The sequence below is a fragment of the Leptonychotes weddellii genome, chromosome 3 (genome assembly GCF_054177405.1).
Source record: "Leptonychotes weddellii isolate Sample4059 chromosome 3, ASM5417740v2, whole genome shotgun sequence".
In the NCBI taxonomy this organism is placed as follows: Eukaryota; Metazoa; Chordata; class Mammalia; order Carnivora; family Phocidae; genus Leptonychotes; species Leptonychotes weddellii.
In genome coordinates, this window is record NC_138371.1 from 60,298,340 (window position 1) to 60,308,001 (window position 9,662).

At 33.8% G+C, this 9,662-nt stretch overlaps 1 protein-coding gene across 1 annotated transcript in view; it reads right to left on the reverse strand.

Annotated features, from left to right (window-relative positions):
- CSRNP3 (cysteine and serine rich nuclear protein 3) overlaps positions 1-9,662 on the reverse strand; it is a 191,891-nt gene that overhangs the window by 163,437 nt on the left and 18,792 nt on the right. The window lies entirely within an intron of this gene.

Here is a 9,662-nt window from a genome sequence, read left to right on the forward strand (position 1 = left end):
CTATTACAAAGCTGTCATCATCAAGACAGCATGGTACTGGCACAAAAACAGACACATAGATCAATGGAACAGAATAGAGAGCCCAGAAATGGACCCTCAACTCTATGGTCAACTAATCTTCGACAAAGCAGGAAAGAATGTCAGAGCGTAGTGGTTAACAATGCTGGCTCTGGCAAATGAGCTGGTTTTAATTCTAGCACCAGCATGTACCAACTGTGGGAATTTAGGCGTGTTTATGCTATTTTCTTCTCAGTTTCCTCATCTGTAACATGGGAATAATCCCACCAAGATCACCACCTTCACTCATCTCATAGGTTGTCTTGTGAGGATTAAATGAGATAATGATTCAAAGGCATTCAAAATTAAAATGAAATTTTTGTGAATGGTGTACAATAGGAATCCATTTTTGTTCTTTTGTATGTGACTATCCAGTTTTTAAAACACCATTTACTGAAGAGACTAACCTTTCTCCAATGCATATTTTGGCTCCCTTGTGAATCACTAGTTGGCCATATATGCATGAGTTTATTTTGGGGGTCTCTATTCTGTTTCATTGATCCATGTATCTGTTTTTATGTCAGTACCATATTGCTTTAATTACTATAGTTTTATAATATAGTTTGAAATCAGGAAGAGTGTTGCCTTCAGCTTTGTTGTTTCTTAATGAAACACATTTTAAAATGGATTTTAAATTAACCTTGAACATTTCTAAGGGCCCTTTAATGCACACACATTGCCAGACTAAATTTGATCCTCATGTGAGATTAAAGATTTTACTTATTTTTATTTTTGCGAGAGAGAGTGCACACGAGCGAGGGAGAGGGCCAGAGGGAGAAGCAGACTCCCCACTGAGGGGGAGCCCAATGTAGGACTGGATCCCAGAACCCTCGGATCAGGACCTGAGCCAAAGACAGACACTTAACTGACTGAGCCACCCAGGCGCCCTTCCTCATATGAGATTAAATTACCTTATGATGTAATAGACTCTAGGCAATAATAGTTTTATATTTGGAAAAATATTTTTCAGTTCATAATATTAACAGGTCATAAAAAATGGGATTGTTTTGATATGTACTAATGAGGATTTTGATGTAACTTTATAGTGATTATTAATTAAAAACTCTTAATGGAAAGATACCTCCTTCAAGTAGGGTAAAGAATATCCTATGGCCAAATAAAGATGCAACCCTGGGAAGATTTCCATTAAAAAAAGAAAAGCAGGGCGCCTGGGTGGCTCAGTCGTTAAGCGTCTGCCTTCGGCTCGGGTCATGATCCCAGGGTCCTGGGATCGAGTCGCACATCGGGCTCCCTGCTCCGCGGGAAGCCTGCTTCTCCCTCTCCCACTCCCCCTGCTTGTGTTCCTGCTCTCACTATGTCTCTCTCTGTCAAATAAATAAATAAAAATCTTAAAAAAAAAAAAAAAGCAATGTCTCTTTAGTACCAAAAATAATCTGTTACAACATATATAAAAAAAGTTTCATTCATAATAGGGACAAAAATATTTAAAAAACTTAGGGACTCAGCAAGGAAAATGCACGGCAAGAAGAAAAGCACAAAACTCTACTGTGGGCAAAATAACAGTTAAAGATGAAAGGATATCTGGCATTCCTAAAATGCAAAAGCAATATAGCAAAGATGTTAACCTTCCTTGTGAACCAAATTAACCTACAAATTTAATGTAATTCCAATGTCATAGCAATGGTTTGTTTGGTAACTTGATAGTATTCTTTTAAAATTCAAATAATGATCATGTGAAATAGCTTATAGAAGCCTTTAAAGAGTATGGTAGTGTGTGGTGTTTCTGTTCTGGTTAAGGAAAATTGGGAACTCTTATGTGAGATAGTAAAACTTACTATAGAGTCATAACATAACACTATTGTTGGTTTTGGAATGACCACCCAGATCATGAAACAGAAAGAAGACCACAGACACTGGCCCTATTGTATGTAAGAATTTGGTTCAAGAAAAGACTACAATTTCATATTAATAGAAAATATATTATTCAGTATATGATTTTTGGAAAACTGGAAAATTATCTATTTCACACAATATGCCAACATAATTTTCAACTGGTCTAAAGATTTAAATATATAACAGAAAGTTATGAAAGTTCTAGAAGAAATTATTTTTGCACAATTAATCTTGGGAGCAGAGAAGTTCTGCCTAAGCATTTCCTAAAAGCCAAATCCATGATATATTTGACCACATAAACATATTTCTATGGCAAACATAAACAGAGTTAAAAGACAAATGGCAAAATAGGAAAGACATTATTGCATATGTGTTAATCAAATAATCCTTAATATTATAAAGCAATGAAAGAGAAATCATCATCATAATAAGAAGAGAACCAAAATAGACCATTTATATACACAGGAAAAAAAGCAGATAAATAAACATATAAGTAGTTGGCTTCGTAGTATTCTGAGAAATTCAAGTTAAAACACCAGTGGAATCAGTTTTTACCAACCAAATTGGCCAAGGGGTATATACGGGCAAGATGTGGGGCAATAGGCACTCAATTACTTAAAGTAGGCATATACTTGGTAAAGCTTTCTGGAGGACAATTAAAATGATACCCTTTTAACTATGATTTCCATTTTTAAGGATTTATTCTAAGATTTATCTATGAGCATGTCATAACAGCAGTAATTATATTAGTGAAAAATCCAGAAAGCTATTATAATTAATGAACACAAGTCTTATTAGGTGAAAAATATAAGAAAATAATTTGAGAAAATATATAGATATTGTGAAAATTTAGAAATATATAAATAACAAAACTTATTATCCACAATTTTATTACCCAGAGAAAATGTCTCTTAAGGTTTTCTATATTTCTACAGAAAATATGTTTCTCTTTTTACCTCTAGATCTTATTTTATACCTACCTCATACATATATGATTTTACAAATGGGATGAAAATGTAATATAATTTTGCAAACTTCTTTATTAATGTGAATATATTTTTATGTCAATAGATACATTTGTTCAACTGTTTTTATTGACCACATAGTAATTGACAGTATGGGTTTTCCATAGATTATTTAACTAATTGTGTGGTATTTAGGTTCTATACTACTTTTCACCATAAGAAAAAATATTGCAAAAATCATCCTTAAAGCTAAAATTTTTATACATTCAGCTTTTAAAAGTAATAAGTAAATGTTAAACATCTTGATTCAAAATACTTCAATGTTCTAATCTTAGAATATTCTGACTTAATGAATAAACTTAAAGGTTGGTAAAGCTATGTAGAGGGGTTGGAGAGGGATTTACTTATACTGGCAATATTGTGTGCATAAATTGGAAATTTCATGAAAATTTGATATAAAAACATTTTTCCTATGAGTCTGCACCTGTTGAAGGTCACCCCAATTGTATCCAAAAATCTTAATTTCTCTACAATTAGCCTATTTCAGTTAACTCATGTCCTGTTTAAAACAATAAATCATTTACTCAATTAAACATTTCCTTTTTCAAAAAGACATGAACATGGCAATCAGAAATAAATTTATTTAAGACCTAACATCAGAATGAAATGAAATAATTTGTTTAAAGCATCTAGCACAATGCCTGGCAAATTATAAATGTTCAATAAAGCTTGTTGTGATTATTACCATTAAGCAATGTGGGGTGAGTATAGGTTACAGCTCTTACTATCAAGGAGCTTAAAATAATTATAATGATAAATTTCAACCATTTTCCATATTCTGGCTACGAAGCTAATGTATGCTTAAAAAAAAGTTATTTGAAATATAACAATATTTATTTAGGCTGTATTTATCCTTTTTGGATTCCATTCATTTATAAATTTTTCATCAAAACTTTTATTTACCTCATAATTGAGGGGAATTTCTAACTATGTATGTTTCTTTATTAGTACCCATAAATTACTTAAGTCAAGTTTAATTCTTAGATTTTCTTTAGCAGCCTCTCTAGCTTTATGCATATTTTTTTAAAAATCTAGGACAAATGTAAGATATATATGTCCTAATGTAGCCATGATCTTAGCATAACATTTAATTTTAGTATTGATTAATGACCATGATAATTGCCAACCTAATGATCAATTATTTTGGTAAGTAAAATATTCTTGAAATGTGTGTGTGTGTGTGTATCTGAAAACGTATATATATTTAAAATAGGTACTACTCTCTCCACACTAAAATGACGGTTGTCATAGAAATAGCAAACAGCAGAAAGTCAGATCTGACATAACAAGAAAATAGTGAAGAGCATCTTTGAAGAAATTGTGAAATAGGACGGCTATATTAGAAAAAATAACCATGTTTAAAATTAATAGTCATTATTTCTTCCAAACCAAGTTTCTCAGGGATGGAATTAAGTACCACAAACCTGACATTGTTAAGATTTAAAGTATATACATTTAAAAAAAATGTATAAGCTGTAAGCATCAGAGCCATTTTAGGATGAAATATACTAAATATTCTTCGATTGTGAATATTTAAAAGTAATTTTATTAAGATGATTTAATACTAAATGTGTACATTTTACATCTTACAATATATCCATTACCATGATCATCCAATCATGGCATAAAAATATGTAGTTTTACATGCATTTCAGGTCTTTACCATATCACAACTAATGGGACTCACTATTGCATTTCAGCCAGAAATATCTAGTGCTTTTAGCACTCTGTCTAGCAATCTTCCCTAGCTTTCATGTTGCTTTGTAAATTGTTTTAATAGAGTTTGCTTTTTTGGTCATGCTAATTAAGACCACGGCAGCTATCCATTAAGGATCTTAAAGTGATTTAATAGTTCATTATGTAAATCAAGTTTCATAACATTTCATTCAAAGTCCTAGAATTCTAAATTACATAAATCAATCTTTATTACTATTCTATTATTATATTTGTGAGATAAAATAAAACCAAATACAACAAACTGAGCATCCATTACAATTTTAATTCACTACACTTTCCTACTTGAACATTAAATATCATTTTTAAAAGTGTCTTTCTAATTTTTATGAGCTGACCTTTGATTGAAAATCAAATATTTGTCTTAATTATACTTATTATGATTGTTCATTCTTCATTACATGTGAAAATGATACTTTTACCCTTAATCCCACTGTCAAATGAATTCAGTAAAATTGAGATATTTAACAATTCTAGTTCATGCCAGATCACTGTAGCTGAACATATAAGACATATGCTACAACAATTCTGTGGCCCTAAAACATTCCCAGTTTACTCCCAAATTCCTTAGACAAAAAAAAAAGGAACATTTTCAGAGTACAAACATGTACTCTCCAGAGTGAAATGGTTAAATATCGCAGCCAATTCAGAAATAGCACCAACTGGCTCTTTTTTTTTTTTTTTAAGCAAGACCAGATTTAATTCTTTTCTGCATTCACATGCACACAAATATACTTCCCTCGAGCTGTCAGAAGGCATCAGAGTGCCTAATCTGCATGATGAATTTTAAAATCTTTTCAGAAACACAAGGACATTTGCTTCAGGCACTATGATTTCATCGTCACCATCATAAACAAGTATAAAGCCAGTCAACCTTTGGTATTCAAACCAAAGCGAAAAGATCATGGGGTTTTGAAAATGGTTAGTAGAATTTTAATCACCTCAATTTCATTTGGATCCATTTTTTAAGTCACCATCTTTTGCAGTTGGGCAATCATCTATTTATTGCCTGTGACTATTCCTAGGTGACCCCAAAATAAGGATGTGATTCTTATCAAGAGGTTTATAAAACATGCAAATACTCTATGAAATATTTGTAAAGAAATTACATTGTCAGATGAAAATATTCTGATCACTAATGTGAAGATGGTGTCTTTAATATTTAATAGCAACTCTAATTCTTGTGCTCTTATGAAATACAGCTACCCGGAGCGCCTGGGTGACTCAGTCAGTTAAGCGGCCGCCTTCGGCTCAGGTCATGATCCCGGAGTCCTGGGATTGAGCCCCGCATCAGGCTCCCTGCTCAGTGGGGAGTCTGCTTCTCCCTCTCCCTCTGCCTGCTGCTGCCCCTGCTTGTGCTCTCTCTCTCATTATCTCTGTCTCTGTGTCAAATAAAAATAAATAAAATCTTTAAAAAAAAAAATACAGCTACCCTATCAATTCCATCTATAGACATCCTGAGTAAATAACAGATGTGGGAAATCAGAAGATTTGCTATGATATATTTTGGATCCCATCCTACTAGGGCTTTATCACTTGTATACTGTGAGAAATCATACCATTAACTTCACTTAGGAACACCTTTACATTCAGTTTTTTATGGCTGCTAACTGAGAGTTAAAACCACAAGCAATAAGTGTTGTTTTTCTAGATTCACTATGACAGTGATATATATAAAAATGTATTTGAAATTCAGACCAATTGTGCTTTTAAGTTTAAAGCCAAATTTAAGTTTTTCAGGGCTTAAAACAAACAAGCAAATATAAAAGCCAATTCTATACCTAGGCAGTAAAATGGAATATAATTACTGCATTCAGCCAGAAGCTGTGACTAAGTGAGTCTAATCGAAATGCAAGGTAAGTGGGTTTCTGAAGTCTTGAATTATTGAACAAGTAATGTAGGGTCCACCCGTTCAAGGGATGGAAAGATATCATTATCTTTTTTTTTTCCTAGGGAGTCCAGGATGTCCATTCACCCCTCTGGCAAAAGTGGAATATACAAAGGTTTTACTTTTAAAGTAAATGAAATAACCCCCTATTTGTTAGCTGCTGTTATAGATGCACACTGCATACTTCATCTCATCTTCTTTTCACTGTAGCATTTTCACATTATCACAAGTAGCATTATGTCACCAAGACAAACCAATTTCCTTCACGGAAATGTAAAACAACATGTTTGCTGTAAGATATTTCCATCAATGTCAGTGACATACAAGGGAAATCTCAACAGTCTGCCTTGTCACTTACTTACAGAAAGGGGAAGGGAAAGTGTTCATTCACACTCAAATTGAATTTTCTGTCCACTATTTCTTTAGCTCATTGAATTTATTCATAAACTCATCACTGGCACTATATTACATCCAAGAGATACTAGCACTTTCACTAGAAACCAACTGAAAAAAAAAAAAAAAAGACAAGAGATGAAATGCCAATTGCCCTTTCACCAAAAGATAAACTCATTCTATTTCTAAGAGGAGCTGGCACGAAAGATACAGCCAATATCTCTCTCTTGATGATTTGGGTCCTACTTAGTGGTCAGTGATACAACAGCCCCATCAGAGGGCAGCAGTTGCAGTCTAGTAGAAAGGTAGACTCTAAGGATCTACAACAAAGTCCTCTGCCAATAGCTGACATTTGGATTCTTCTCTAATTACTCTCGCTGGGGCCTCGGTCTCCACATCTGTAAAAATAAGAAACAGTCTAGATGTTCTGAAAGGCCCTACTAGTCCTAACATTCTTTGAATTCAAAATGAGGTTGACTCTTCACCAGTGTTTTCGTCTTATTCTGTTACACAGTGTTGGATTTTCTCAAAAGAAATTAAAATGGGTTTTCTTCCTCCATTTGCCCAACTTTATGAAATAATCAGTAAGGTTTATATTGGTGATTAAGCTAAGAATATCTCACAATAACAGGAAACCATCCATAGGTCACATTTTCCATCCATTCTTTCCTACCCTCCTCCCCACTATTTATCTCAAATCATGATTCTGATCACACATTCAATCACAAGTTGTTCGATTATGCATACCATTTCCTTACAGAGTCACATTGGTAAACATTTCCCTCAAAACCCTTGAAAATTCACTAAGCAAAGTACATTAGCAACAGTGCTGGAAGAGAGCTACTGAAACTTTGAAGCAACTTTCTTTATCAGCCTGACTTCTCCTCTCTGCACCCTGGAGCCTCCTCCTCCACAGACTTTCATGATGGGGATGAAACAGAAAACTTGTGAACAGATGTCCAAATAGTTATCAAATAGTTATTTTATCCAAATAAAACCTCTCTCCACTCAAACTTTTACCTTTCCAGGGCGCTCAGGTGCTCATAACAAGTGCCTGACCTATAATTTTTCAAGCTCCTCGAAGCTACCAGAACATCACCTTCATCTGGAAAGCATCTTGAGCCACAATTGTAGGGCCTGATGGTGTTTAAATGAACATTATAGGTACTTTGTGAACTCACAATCTATAGAAATCAATAGATATCTTGCATAGAGAGTCCTACAATTGATTTTTCCAGGAGAGAGTCAACTTGTAACCTTTGGAGAGACATAGACACCAGGGAGGTTGAAAGCATGCTGAAAGTTTAAAAAAAACAACACAGGCATGTGGAAATTGCTGCCCTGGTGAGATGGTATTTCAAAGAAATAGAGTCTAGATTGATGACGTTTTTCAGGAGTGGCTAAGGGGAAAAAGTCAAAAAATTCTAGGCAGCTCCTGCAGTATTCTAGGGCTTGGTGAAGGAGAACTCTCCAAGGTACACAGGCAAGGTATTCGATAGCATCCTTGAGGGTCTTGTATTTAAATATACACTAAGGATAAAGACAGCCAGTAAATTCATTCTCTCTGGCTTTTAAAAACTGTCTGAAATTATAAAAATAATGTATTGCCTACTTGAAATTTGCTAAGACAGTAGATCTCAAGTGTTCTTACCACTATCAACAATGAAAACTAACTACATGAGGTGATGGAATATTAATTAGCTTGATTGTGCTGATCATTTCACAATGCATCATGTATCACAACATCATATTGTACATCTTAAATATGTACAATGTTTATTGTCAAAGAAGATAATTATTATAAAAAAGAAGAAAAGAATTATCTAAATTTAATCCAATCATTCAATAAAGAAGTCTAAGCATTATTCATTGCTCAGTACTCTTCAGCACTGCGGGTGAAAGCAAGGTGTGTGCCCTCCACAGGGTGACAGTCACTTAGAAGAGGTGAAAGGCTACGGATAAATCTTAAACAAACCTACCCCCCAAAACTACTGACTGACAATAACCTTCTTAGGTAACTAGAGAATCCCATTCTCAAAACAGCTGCTGCTTTCTCCCTTCTTGTAAGTTTTCCTTTAACTCCTCCTTACTTTTTATACTTCCCACAAGTTCATAAAAGTAAGTTCAACTTTAGTCAAGAGATAAATGATATAAAGTCTAAACGGTCTTATAAAATTATACCTATTTTTATTCTAAATGCTTCTCACAGAGATGAGGGAGAATTCATGAATATCAAACTTTCAAATTCTTGGGAGTGGAGGAAAGAGTATTAAAAATGGAATTTCAGGGGTTGTAGAGCCACATTGCATGAACATCAGTGTGAATTTGAAAAGGTTGTTTTGGTAAGTTTGGTAAAAATCCCCAAACACAAATGCCTCAGAAAAATAATATAGAAAAAACTACTATGGAAAGAAAAACCCACAAGACCTCTCTTTTGTGTTGGATAATTTATACCTTTACTTCTGGAAAGGAGCTTTAAAAGGAAGTTGATATCCATCATCCTCTGGGACTTTATGTGACCTTGTTTAGTTCTGTTTTGGATGATTAACTTCTAAAGCTATTTTAGAGATCCCTCTTTCTCTAATGACTGGGATTGAATGGACACAGAGATGTTGGAAAAGATTCACCTATTCCAAAATCAGTTACATGTACATCAGTTACAAGGAAGGCAGTTTGGAGTGGCTAGAATTTTAAGTTAGAACATACCACAT